The 13,383-nt window shown below is 42.6% G+C and overlaps 1 protein-coding gene and 1 non-coding gene across 4 annotated transcripts in view; both read left to right on the forward strand.

The window, feature by feature from the left end:
- PCDH11X (protocadherin 11 X-linked) overlaps positions 1–13,383 on the forward strand; it is a 1,108,633-nt gene that overhangs the window by 840,386 nt on the left and 254,864 nt on the right. The window lies entirely within an intron of this gene.
- On the forward strand, positions 2,310–2,447 carry LOC114813039. Its single transcript, XR_003760650.1, has one exon. It is a non-coding gene; the product is annotated as a small nucleolar RNA SNORA7 (small nucleolar RNA).

Genomic DNA, 13,383 nt, shown 5'->3' on the forward strand with positions numbered 1-13,383 from the left:
TGGGCAAGTCACTTTACTTCTCTGGACCTCAGTTACCTCATCTCTAAAATGGGGATGAAGACTATGAGCCCCACGTGGGACAACCTGATTCCCCTGTGCCTATCCCAGCGCTTAGAACAGTCCTCTGCACACAGTAAGCGCTTAACAAATGCCAACATTATTATTATTATTATTATTATTATTATATTGGCATCTCCCAGTAATATCTGCATCTCCCAGATAATGCCGCATTGCATAAGTGAAGACAAAGGAGGTTTAGGTGTGAAAGTGCATCAGAAAGTGAAAATGCTCTATCAGTAGAAGGTTTGTTATTGAACTTAATTCTGTCCCCTTGTGTGTTTGCGGGAAGTACTGCTAGGTCCACTTGAATGGGAGTGGGTGGGGAGAAAATGAGTTTTTTTCTCTTCCAAAGTCTATGTGCTCAATGCAAAAATGGAATGGACCAGGGTTGTCCGGGGATTGGTCCCAGGTGCATATGCCGTCATGGGTGAGAGAGCCAGGGAGTAGATGGGAGAAAGGCTCCCTCAAAGAGCTCCTTCTAGACTGTAAGCTCATTGTGGGCAGGGGATGTGTCTTAGTACAGCACTCTGCACACAGTAAGCACTCAGTAAACACGTTCAACTGCCTGACCGACTGGTTAGGTAGGTAGAGGTTCTTCAACTCATCACCAGTGACATTTATTGAGTGCCTATCATGTACGGAGACCTGTACTAAGTGCTTCAACTGGAGCTAATGCTTATCGGCTACGCATGGGGCGAGGCAGGCAGTAAACTGTCTAAATTTTCCACACACCAAGTGCACCTATGGAGGTAAAATGAGGATTACTTTGGGAGGGAGTTAGGGTTGAGTTAGTCTGCTTTCACTGCTCTACTATGATCCTTTGCCTAATCTAACAAGAGTACACTGAACTGGTGTTGGCAAAATACCACATTCTTTGCTGTAAAACACTACACCAAGAGAATTCATCAGAATGTGGTTTATTGTGATTTATAGCAAGTCACTCTGAGGTAAACAGACACTTTGCCCCCAATATTCACATCGGTTCATAAAAAGTAAAATTTTGATCAACGATATTTGTTTTCAAGTATTTTGTCTTGAGGTTAGGAGAAAAAGCTGCTTCCCATCTGGAATGCTGAAGACATGATCAGATTTCAGCTTGTCCTGATTTATAATGAGTAATTATCTAATGAAGATGGTGTTAGGCATGCATGAAAGTCCTTGTAGCAGTGATCTGCAGTTTAGAGAGAATGCTGTAGATCAAGAGATATTGTGTCATTCATATTCTTTCTCTCTCAGCCCCCTCCAGAAGCTCCAGTTATACATGGAGCAAATCGGGAAATAGAATACATAAAACTGCTTTGAGAGATGGAAAATTAACCCCAAATTGGCCCTGTGGTAGAGTTTCCTGAAATTATTTTTTTTTTCTTGGTTGAAGAAGCAAAATTGAAGTTCTTTGTCAAAATGTTCATGGCTATGTCCCCAATCAGAGATGAAAAATCCTTTATTTATTGACAAGAATATGTGTGCCCATCTGTGCGTATGTATGTACGGTGATTTTTAAAGACTGGCCTGTTAAACATTTCTAACTGATAATCCAGTATTGCTTTATTTCACTGAAGGGAAAGCATAATGACATAATATTAATTGATTCATTCAATCATATTTATTGAGCACTTGCTGGGTGCAGAGCACTGTACTAACACTTGGGAGAGTACATTGCGACAATTAAGATACATTTTCTGCCAATATAGTTGCCACAGAAATACAAATTGTCAAGTCTATGATGTTTCCGGTGACAACGTATGAATCCGACAGCTGGACAGTGAAAAAACAGAATAGAAAGAACATAGACTCTTGAAATGTGGTGTTGGAGAAGGCTGTTGTGAATACCGAGGACTGCCCGAAAGACAAAAAAACATGGACTTTAGAGCAAATTAATCCAAAGGGATCTTTGGAAGGCCAAACGACTCGATTTAGATTAGCATATTTTGCATACACAATCAGGAGGACTAATTCTCTGGAGAAGACACTAGTACTAAGCAAAGTCCAGGGAAAACGTGGAAGGGACATACCAGCAGCAAGATGGATAGAGACCATAACAACGATAACGGAAGAACCGTTAGAAAAGTGGCGGGTTATGGCGAGGACGGGACATTCTGGAGAAATTGTATCCTTAGAGTCGCTATGAATCAGAAACAACTCGATGGTACATAATAATACTAATAATAATGTTATTAACCTGGGCGAGACACATAACCATCTTAGTATTTATTAAGAACTTATTATGTGGCAAGCATTATATAAGTAACCCCCTCTCAGGATCACACCTGGAGAGTTTCCAGTCCTCTACCAGTCTTGACTACAGGAAGGGGAGCCTAGCAGAGGCCTACTCATTCCATTCCTGGCTTGGGAAACGGCTAGCGAGTGGAAGGCCATCTGCTATAAATCAAAACTCACCTGTGCTGGGCAGAAGCGGCATGGGAGAGAGACGAGGGCGGAGACTCAAATTTACTGCGCCGAAGAAGACAAGGTACTTTTACCAGTATTATCAATTTACTGTATTTTTACCAAGAAAACTCTATGGATGCACTACCAGAATGACTGCAGGATGAAGGTGGGGCATTTGGGTGGGATGTGTCCTTGGAGTCGCTCTAAGTCGGAGATGACTCGACAGCATAAGACAAGACTGTGTAAGTAAGCTCTGGGGGTAGATGGAAATTAATGAGATAAAATAAAGTCTTTGTCCCAGCGCTGGGCCAGGCTTGACGGGACCAACTCCGTTTGTCAGCCAAGTCTCTAAGAGCCCAAAGCGAGCACGTCATGACCATTGGTGCGTTCAGCATATAGGCTGAGCGACCCTTGCTTCCTTTAAATTTAATCCATCCTTAAATCACTGTATTAAGTGCTCGGGCATGTACAATATAGTTGGTAGGAAGCCTAGTGTAAAGAGCATGGGCTTGGGTGTCAAGGATCTGGGTTCTTATTTCGGCTCTGCCACTTATCTGCTACATGACCTGGGTAAGTCACTTCTCTCTGCCTTGGCTTCTTCATATGTAAAATGGTGATTAAATCCTACTTCTTACTTAATCTATGAGTCCCATATGGGACAGGGACTTAGTCTAATCTGTTGACCTTATATTTACCCAAGCACTTATTATGGCACTTGACACAAAATAAGTCCTTAAGTACTGTAATAGTAATGAACAGAGATCTCTGCTTTCAAAGAGTTTACAGTCTAGGGGGAGGAGACAAACATTATAATGACAGGTATAAGAATGTATACCTTATATACTTTGGGGGGTGGAGGAAGTATCTGGGTGCTCAGCAAGAGGGACTTAAGTGCATGGGAGAGTCAGTAAGGAGGGAAAGGAGGGTGGAGAGGAATTAAATTTGGTCCAGAATGATTCCTGGAGGAGATAGGATTTTAGTAGGACTTGGAAAATGGGGAAAGTGGTGTCTGTGAGATACAACTTGGAAAATGGGGAAAGTGGTAGATCTGTCAGATATGTAGGGGAGGGAGTTCCAGGCAGGAGGGAGGACATGGCCAAGAGGTCGTTTACAGCTGAGACAAGATCGACGTGCAGTGAAGGTGTCGGTGTTAGTGGAGCGAAGTGTGTGGATTGGGTTGGAGTTGGGGAGGAGTGAGGATAATAAGGAGAGAGCAGATTGAGAGCCTTGAATCCAGTGGTGAGGAGGGCCAATGTTTGTACTTTCCTTCCCTTCTTTGGTCACTAGGGAGAGGGGTAAAGGTATCCGAAACTTTGGCAGGTTCCCTACTACAAGTCCCATAACACTGGGCCCCAGTAAAAGAGCAGAGACTCAGCATATTTCAGCCTCAGTGTAGATGTCTGAACATTTCAGATAAATTTGGGGCAAGGCGGACTCAGCAGATTAGCTGGGATGTCCCAAAATGGGGCATTTGAATGTTTTCCAAAATTGCCATGGGCTGCCTTACAATAATCTAGACCTGCCTGAATAAACTAGCAGATGATTTAGATTGTGGGCTCCACGTGGGACAAGGACCATGTCCAATCTGCTATATTTTATCTACCCCAGTGCTTAGCACAGGGTTTGACATAAAGTAATCACTTGAATAACTACCATCATAATTATGAGTCCAGCCTAATCCTTGTATGGGACTACCTATTTTGTGAAATTTCATTGCTGGATTAGATTTTTATTCAAATTGGGTCATTTCAAGAAACCTGATTGATTCTCCAGATGTTTCACTGACTCCCAATATGGAATCCTTTCTCCTAGAAGATTCCAAACTGCTTTTAAGGATTCTTCTTAATTAGCTTAAATGCAATCGAATAAATCATTTTCACCATTACCAGTGGTATTTATTGAGCACTTGTGCTGATCATTGTACTAAGTGCTTGGGAGTGTATCCTATAACAGAGTAGGTAGAAACATTCCCTGCCCATAGTCTAGAGGGAGTTTACAGTGTACAATAAACATCATTTCTGGATATCTGTAATTTACCACTGAAACACCGTGGTCCTGAAATGAAATCCTTGATGCTAAACCAAAGGAACATATTAGGCGAACACCCAAAGAAAGGACTGCTTTGTTCAGCATCACTTTAATAGTAATGCTGTTTAATTATTGTACCCTTTGTTAGAATATATAGCTCGGGTGAGTGAACGCAGAACATAGAATCTCATTGGGAGCAATTAGATTTTCTATTTATACAGCCATAGTCTCTCTCTCTCACTCTCCTACTCTTACTATCTCTCTCTCTCTCACACACACACACACATATTTACCTAGCGTGCTGTGTATTTGTAGATCTTTCTACAGTAACCTATATCCTCAAACTGCTTCTGAAAATGCTTCAGCAAAGATTCCAAGCAATCAAATCATTTCTGAATGGCTGAGATTCCATTTAAAATATAGTTGATAAGGAATGTGGCACACAGAGTTTGTTCCCAAACCCCATATTCTCATCCCATGAATTTGGTCTTGACACGTTTAGTTCCTCACAGAGCTTCACACATCATCTATAATACTCACAAGCAGAAAGAGGATGAGAATGAGGAAGATCTTTTCCACTGTCATTAATTTGGCCTAATAGACTAAACATAATTGCTGGTATTTTATAAATTTTAAGTTCTGACTCTAAACTCATTGTAGACAGAGAATGTCTCTACTAATTCTGTTGTACTATACCGTCCTAGGTGTTGAATACAGTGTTCTACACAGAGTAAGTCCTCAGTAAATAACGTTGATTGGTTCAATTATTGATTCTGAGTTTTTGGATATTTAAAGCGAGTTAAGTGGTTCATCAAATCTAAACCTGAAAGCTAAGATGGAACGAATGGTATTTATGAAGTACCCACCAAGTGTGGTGTGGAAGCAGCGTGGCTCAGTGGAAAGAGCCCAGGCTTGGGAGTCAGAGGTCATGGGTTCAAATTGCAGCTCCACCACTTGTCAGCTGTGTGACTGTGGGCAAGTCACTTAACTTCTCTGTGCCTTAGTTACCTCATCTGTAAAATGGGAATTAAGACTGTGAGCCTCATGTGGGACAACCTGATTACCCTGTATCTACCCCAGTGCTTAGAACAGTGGTCTGTACATAGTAAGCACTTAACAAATACCAACCTTATTATTATTATTATTATCATTATCTACTGAGCACTTGGGGAGTACAAAACAATCAAGGGACACATTCCCTTCCCACAAGGTGCTTAACCTGGATCAGAATAAGCTTATACTCTAATATAAGCACTCTCTCCAGAGTCTATAAATGCATACTGGGAGCTTTGTCGAGTTGTGATTGGCCATCCAACTACCTTCTATTTGTTAAGTGACCTTTCATTTTCACTCAGGAAACAAAATAGTTTCTTTGTCATCACTTCTTGTTGTGGGTCAGTTTTAAACACTAAATATTAAGAACAGTGCATTCCAATGAGATGTTTTAAGGACTGATTTCATTTTTCCAATTTTTCCATGAACCCAAAGGTCAGCTGGTAACTGCTGATATACTGTAAAGGCTTCAATAAATGGATCCAATTAAAAACTGACCTAAATCCTGCTTACTGGCCAATCCCATTTTTTTTTTTTTTTTCGTTTCCCCCGAAGTAAGGCATTGCATGGGTCTGATGGCCAACACCCCAGTGAGGGACACTGTTGTTATGCCAACAGTCAACCAACTTTTCACAGGGATGGGGAGGCTATTGTTATCTCCCTAAGAGCAAGTTTCAACCATGGCCCCACTTCTGAGAAGCAGCATGGCTCAGTGGAAAGAGCCAGGGCTTGGGGGTCAGAGGTCATGGGTTCGAATACCGGCTCTGCCACTTGTCAGCTGTGTGACTGTGGGCAAGTCACTTTACTTCCCTGGGCTTCAGTTACCTCATCTGTAAAATGGATGAAGACTGTGAGCCTCACGTGGGACAACCTGATGACCCTGTATTTCCCCCAGCGCTTAGAAGAGTGTTCTGCACATAGTAAGTGCTTAACAAATACCAACATTATTATTATTATCATTATTATTATTATTATGTGGAACATAAGAGCTGCACCAGGTAGAAGAGGAGCATCTTGGGACAAGGAGGGCCCTGGTTTGCTCATGGGCCTCGTGCTCTACTTGTCTAAGCCTGGGATTTTGGTTAGCCAGTCAGAGGAGAAGCAGCGTGGCCTAGTGGAAAGATCCCCTTCCTTGGAGTCAGACGACCTGGGGGTTCTATTTCCAGCTCTGACCGTTGCTTGCTGCATGACCTTGGCCAAGTCCCTTGACTTCTCAGCTTGGCTTAGTAGATGGGACATGAGTCAGAAGGACCTGGATTCTGATCACAGCTCCACCACATTTCTGTTGTGTGACCTTGGGCAAGTCAGTTACCTTCTCAGGGCCTCAGTAGCCTCATCTGTAAAATGGGGATTAGGGGCGGGAGCCCCCTGTGGGGCCGAGACTGTGTCGACCCAGATTAGCTTATATCTACCCCAGCGCTTAGAACACTTCTTGGGACATAGTAAATACTTAACGAGTACCACATTTATTATCATTATTCCCTGTGTCTCAGCTTTCTCGACTGCAAAATGGGGATTCAATACCTGCTCTCCTTCCTTCTTAGTCCGTGAGTCTCAGAGGAACAGGGGTTGTGTCTGACCTCATTGTCCTGTACTTGCCCCAGCACTTAGAACAGGGTTTGACACACAGTGAGCACTTAAATACTGTTAAGAAAATAAAAAGCATTGCTGGGGACTCAGAATGAAGCACTTCTCTCTTTTCTTATATGCAGAGAGATTAGTAGAAACCTGGATGATGTCATAATCCAACAGCATGCATTAAATAGTCACCGGTTCAGTCTACTCCCTACCCTGGCCGTATCCTACTTAGACAAGCCCCCACGTCGTGTGGATGGAGGGGGCTGTGGAGACCACCACTCTGCAGTCGGGCATAAACCCTCAACCCAGGGAACTAACTGAAGCTGAGGCTGGTTCGGATGATCACAGTTGTGACCGAAGGACACATAATAATGTTGGTATTTGTTAAGCGCTTACTATGTGCAGAGCACTGTTCTAAGCACTGGGGTAGACATAGGGGAATCAGGTTGTCCCACATGGGGCTCACAGTCTTAATCCCCATTTTACAGATGAGGTGACTGAGGCACAGAGAAGTGAAGTGACTTGCCCACAGTCACACAGCTGACAAGTGGCAGAGCTGGGATTTGAACCCATGACCTCTGACTCTTTGTTCAGATAGCTTCTTGACTCATTTTGGTTATGCATTTGGGGAGATTCTTTTTCTCCCCCTTTACCAAGATGGGGAGGAAAACAAATACTTGTGTGATTAGCTTTCTACTACAATTACGGCATCCAGAAATCTTGAACCCTACCTCAGTGCCAGAGAGTATTTCACTGCTCTATTTTCAGCTTCCCGGCAAGAAGATGTGTGTCGATTTCTAAAGGAGCAATTAAAAAGTTAGGCACAAGTGGTTGGACATTCAATCAGCAATGAAACTCCAAACCCAGGTGATCTCCACAGACCCATTAAACGCCTGCTGCTCAGTTTTTCTCCCATAATTATCGGTTTCTAGGGATGTAAGTGACCAGAAAGGGCGACACCACTATCCTCCAGCCTATGACTAGATAGTGCACCTAAACCTTTCTGAAGAAATGAACACTTCTTACTTTTCTTTTATATTTTATTTTTGTTAGTTATTTCATCCCTTTCTATATTAGAATACAGTTGTTCTCTGGATCCGTCGATCATATTTATTGAGCACTCACTATGTGCAGAGCACTGTACTAATGGCATGGAAAGTAAAATGTAACAATATGACAGACACGTTCCCTCCCCGCAACGAGCTTACAGTCTAGAGGGGGAAACAGGCATTAGTATAAATACATTTCATATATTTAGATTAGTGCTGTGGGGCCGACAGGGAGCAAGTCAGGGGACACAGAGGGAATGGAAGAAGAGAAAAGGAGGGAAAGAACAGAAAAGACACCATGGCCATCATCTGCTGCAGACAAAAGGCATTCCTCAAGGAGTAGCCAGTATTGTACGCTCTCAATATACCCAGTGAGTGCCCTGTGAGAACGTTTTCAATACCCACCACTTCCTCTCTAGTTCCGCTACTCCTTCTAATGGAATCTCAGGGCCCAGTGATCTCATATTCTGATTTCTTCATTCATTAGTTCAATCAATCGTATTTATTGAGGGCTTACTGTGTGCAGAGCACTGTACTGAGCACTTGGGAAAGTACAATACAACAATGAAGGGTAGCAATCCCTGCCCACAACAAGCTTACAGTCTAGAGAAGGATACAGTCATCTCTGAGGGCAGAACAGAAAAGACACCACGGCTATCATCTGTTGCAAACAAAAGGCATCCCGCAAGGAGTAGCCAGTATTGGATGCTCTCAAGTGCTTAGCGTTCTGTCCTGCACAAAGTTTGCAGTCAATAAATGCAATTTACTGATTGAATGAGCAAAGAGGGGGCTGTGGACCTGGGAACGGGCCCAGGGCTGACACCGGTCTCTCTCATTTTAGTCCCAGTTCTGAGTCCAGGTAAGTGGGAAAATAGTGCTAAAAATAAAAATACCAGACAAAAAAAGGGTCTGCTATTGCATATTTTATATAGCATAAAACATTATGCTATTGCAGCAATAGCAGACAGGGGGGGACCAGTTGAAACTGATGGAGAGGCCACCCTTTGGGTGGAGTGGGGCACAACCTGTTAACAGGTCTAATTGTGATAATTGTTAAACATTCTTTATTTGCTTAACACTGGGATAGATACAAGATAACCAGGTTGGACACAGTCGCTATCCCACGGGGGATTCTCAGTCTAAGGGAGAAAGAGAGCAGGTATTCAATCCCGCTTTTAAAGTTGAGGAAATGGAGACACGGAAGATTAGAGATTTTTACAAGGACATCCAACAGGCAGATCTGGGATTAACACCCAAATTTGCTGATTCCCAGGCTTGTGTTCTTTCCCCTAGGTCACACTGCTTCTGAATGGATAGCGCACTAGTTTGGGAATCAGGAGATTTATGTCCTTCTTCCAGTTCTGCCACTAGCCTGCTGGGTCACAAGAGGAAAACGGCTTAACATCTCTGGACCTCAGGCTACTTATTTTAGAGAGGCAGCGTGGTGTACTGGTTAGAGCATGGGCCTGGGAACCAGAAGGACATGGGTTCTAAACTCCCTCCACTACTTGTCTGCTGTGTGATCTTGGGCCATTCACCTCCCTTCTCTGTGCCTCAGTTCCCCTATCTGTATAACGGGGATTGAGACTGTGAGTCCCATATGGGACAGGGACTGTGTTTAATCCGGTTTGTTTGTTACCACCCCAGTGCATAGTACAGTGTATGGCAGATAGCAAGTCCTTAACATATGCCACAGTTATTATTATTAATTTTTATGATCTGAAAAAATGGAGATGAAACAGATGGTGAGTCCCACGTGGTACAGAAACCTGTTAAGCGCTTTCTATGTGTCAAGCACTGTTCTAAGCGCTGGAAGTGTGCTCGAAATCACAACCTTGTATCTACCCCTATACCTTGCACACCTATCATTCAGTCACTGGCTATGCAATTCAGTCACTGGTTTTCAATGTAGTTATGGGAACTGAGGTGGCTTTCTGGTCCCACAGGCTCTGTTCAGCTTTGATTATGCTGCATGAAAATATGATCCCAACAAGCGGTTCATTAAATTGGTGTTCATTTTCCACAGAAAAAAGAAAGTAAAGTGCAATTTTCAGAGCCAGGAAAGAAGGAAGCCGAACAGGTACTGAGTCCCCATTTTGCAGTCGAGGGAAATGAGGCACAGAGAAGTGATTTGCCCAAGATCACGCGGCAGGTACACGGTAGAGCCGGAATTAGAACCTGGATCGTCTGACTCCCAGGCCCTTGTTATTAACACTGGGTCATTTGGCTTCTCATGCTGCTTGTATAATGAGGATTAAGATTGTGAGCCTCATGTGGGACAGGGCTTGTGCTCAATATGATGATCTCGTATCTAACCCAATGCTTAGTACAATGCCTGGCACATAATAGCATTTAAAAAATACTATCCCAAAAAAAGCCCTCTGATTGAGGGCCTTTTTTAGGACAAAGGCCCTTAGACTCTACTGCCTCCTGGAAAGACAGTGCCGGCTCAGAAATTTACACTTTAGCCTATTTTTGCCTGTGGAAAATGAACTCCAATTTAACGGGCCGCTTGTTGAAATCACATTTTCATGCAGCATAATCAAAGCTGAACGGAGCCTGTGGGACCAGGAAACCATCCTCAGCGCCCATAACCACATGCATCCTGCGTTTGGAGGTCTTCCTGTGCAAAGCACTTGAAATAATTAAGCTTCAGTACATTAATAAAACATGCCACTCAAAGAACTCCACCACTTCCCTTTGGTCCTCTTCTAGACCTAGTTGGCATAAGCTTGAGTTTAGTCAAAATAAATTTCTTGAGTCGCTCAAAGCCTTCACTTATTTTGAAAGGACGTGGTTGCACGCCCTGAAAAATTTAAAATCTCAGAATTTTTTTTCCAAGGTTTAAAATATTTAACCATTTAGCGAATCCATTTGTAAATGTATAGTTTAGACAGATAAATTGCACTTTCCAAGCTCTTAGTACAATGCTCTGCACAAAGTAAGCGCTCATTAAATTTGATTAAATGAATAAATGAATAATGGAATGACCAATAAAAAGCAAGAGTGACTTTCTCAGTGCTACCAAATAGCAATTATTACGGTATTTGTTAAATTCTTACTTACAATTTATTTTAAGCACTGGAGTAGATATAAGTTAATTAGGTTGGACACAGTCTTTGTCCCATGGAAGCCTCATCGTCTAGGAAGGAGAGCAGGTATTATGCTCTCATTTTACATATGAGGAAACTGAGGCACAGAAAAGTTAAGTGACTTGCTCAGGGTCTTACAGCAGGCAAGTGGTAGGGAAGTGGGATTAGAACCCCGGTCCTCTGACTCCCAGGCTCATGTTCTTTCCATTAGGCAATGAGGTCGCTACATCTGCCTACATTTTTACACCAGTGACTTTTGATTCCATGTTCTGTTTGTGAAAATGAAATCAGAGTAGAGGGCTCAAGATGATTTTCAGTGAAAAGTTCCTGCTTCAGCATTCAGGTTCCCAATAGGCTTTTAATCAAGGTTATGGGAATGTCCATAAACTTTCTGCTGAATATTTAACAAGCTGGAGGTCACAGCAAACACAACTTACCAAGGGCAAGCGAAGCAAGATTGCAATCAGGAAGCGAGAAGACCGTGATAAGCGAGTCTTTGTCTCTGAGATAACATCTGATGAAATAAATGTCGGAGTGGCTCACATTTTCCAATTCCTTTTGTGAGCCTTGATTTTCCACGTATGAGACCTGCCAATGAAAAAATGGTGAGGCGGGTTGGTGGTTCAAATTATTTTGGTTCCGGTCTTGGCTTCAAGACTGATTGAAATCCAGGCTGAAAGATGCTGAAACTTGCCAACTTTAACCAACAAATGCATAAGTTAGGTTTTCTAAACAGCCCTTTTTTGGAAAAAAAAAAATCCTACTTTTGCATTATGTTTGAAAATGGAAATGGTAATTACTCCTTTATAGTTATATGATAATCAAACAGAAGTGGAAGGAATTAAAGTCTTCAAAATGTGTATATATATTTACAGCAAAGAAGTGACCCCTGGAAATTCCTGCATTTATGTAATTGATCAATCGACAACTATTTACTAAGTACCTACTTAGAGAAGCAGCATGGCTCAACGGAAAGAGCCCGGGCTTGAGAGTCAGAGGTCATGGGTTCCAATCCCTGCTCAGCCACTTGTCAGCTGTGTGACTGTGGGCAAGTCACTTCACTTCTGTGTGCCTCAGTTTCCTCATCTGTAAAATTGGGATTAAGACTGGGAGCACCACGTGGGACAATCTGATTACCTTGTATCCCCGCCACCCCCCAGGGCTTAGAGCTGTGCTTTTCATTTAATAAGAGTTTAACAGATACCATCATCATTATTATTATTTCTACGTACAGAGCACTGTAATAAGCATTTGGGAGAGAACAACAAGTTTGGAAGACAGGATCCCTGCCCTCAGGGAGGTTCAAATTTAAATAGTGATTAATCAAGAATTGTGTGATCCATAAAAAGTGCTGTCACTTAGGTCGTGGGATTTGGGGATTATAAATTGGCGATATCAGAAATTAATCAGGGAAGGCCTCCAGCCAGAGATGGGATTTCAGATCTGAATGCAGGTAATTTGCAATGTCGGTAGTGATTAATGAGATCATTTCACTCCACTGCCAGCAAGACACAATTTACAAACGGTTTCAACAATCCCACAGGAAATCTGTTGGGAGGTTGGTAGAGGCTGGGTAGTAAAGGCAACCAGCCACATAACAAATGGCCAGCCATCTGACCACCCTGGCCACAACCACCGTTGCCCTCCTTGGCCTTCTTGGGGTGAGTCACTTGTGATGGTTTGTGGCCTAACGGGAAGAACTTGCAGACGGTGTTGCTCACCTGCTGTGTGTGACCTCAGGCAAGCGGTTGAACCTCTCTGGGCTTTGACTTTCTTATGTGTGAAATGAGTCTCCTCTTCTGTACCTCTACCGCACAAGAGGCATTGGGAGAATAGTCGATAGGGAATGCTTTTAGTAGATAAAGTGCTATAAAATAATCTGATATCTGTTGGACCTAAACACTGTGGAAGGAAAAAGCAGATACTGGATACCATAGACCTTGAAAGATCAGGAAATTAATTTGAATTGTCAAGCATCCCATGGGGTGTTGAAGAAACACCCTGATTGGTAATGGGCTCAAATTACAAAAGTGCATATGATTCTGTGAACTGCAGTCAGCTGTAACTGCTCTAAACCAGAATTGCTTATGTTTTTCCATAAAGCCATATATATTTACTCCTATAAAAGCAAATCT

Source organism: Ornithorhynchus anatinus, chromosome 6, assembly GCF_004115215.2.
Source record: "Ornithorhynchus anatinus isolate Pmale09 chromosome 6, mOrnAna1.pri.v4, whole genome shotgun sequence".
Lineage (NCBI taxonomy): Eukaryota > Metazoa > Chordata > Mammalia > Monotremata > Ornithorhynchidae > Ornithorhynchus > Ornithorhynchus anatinus.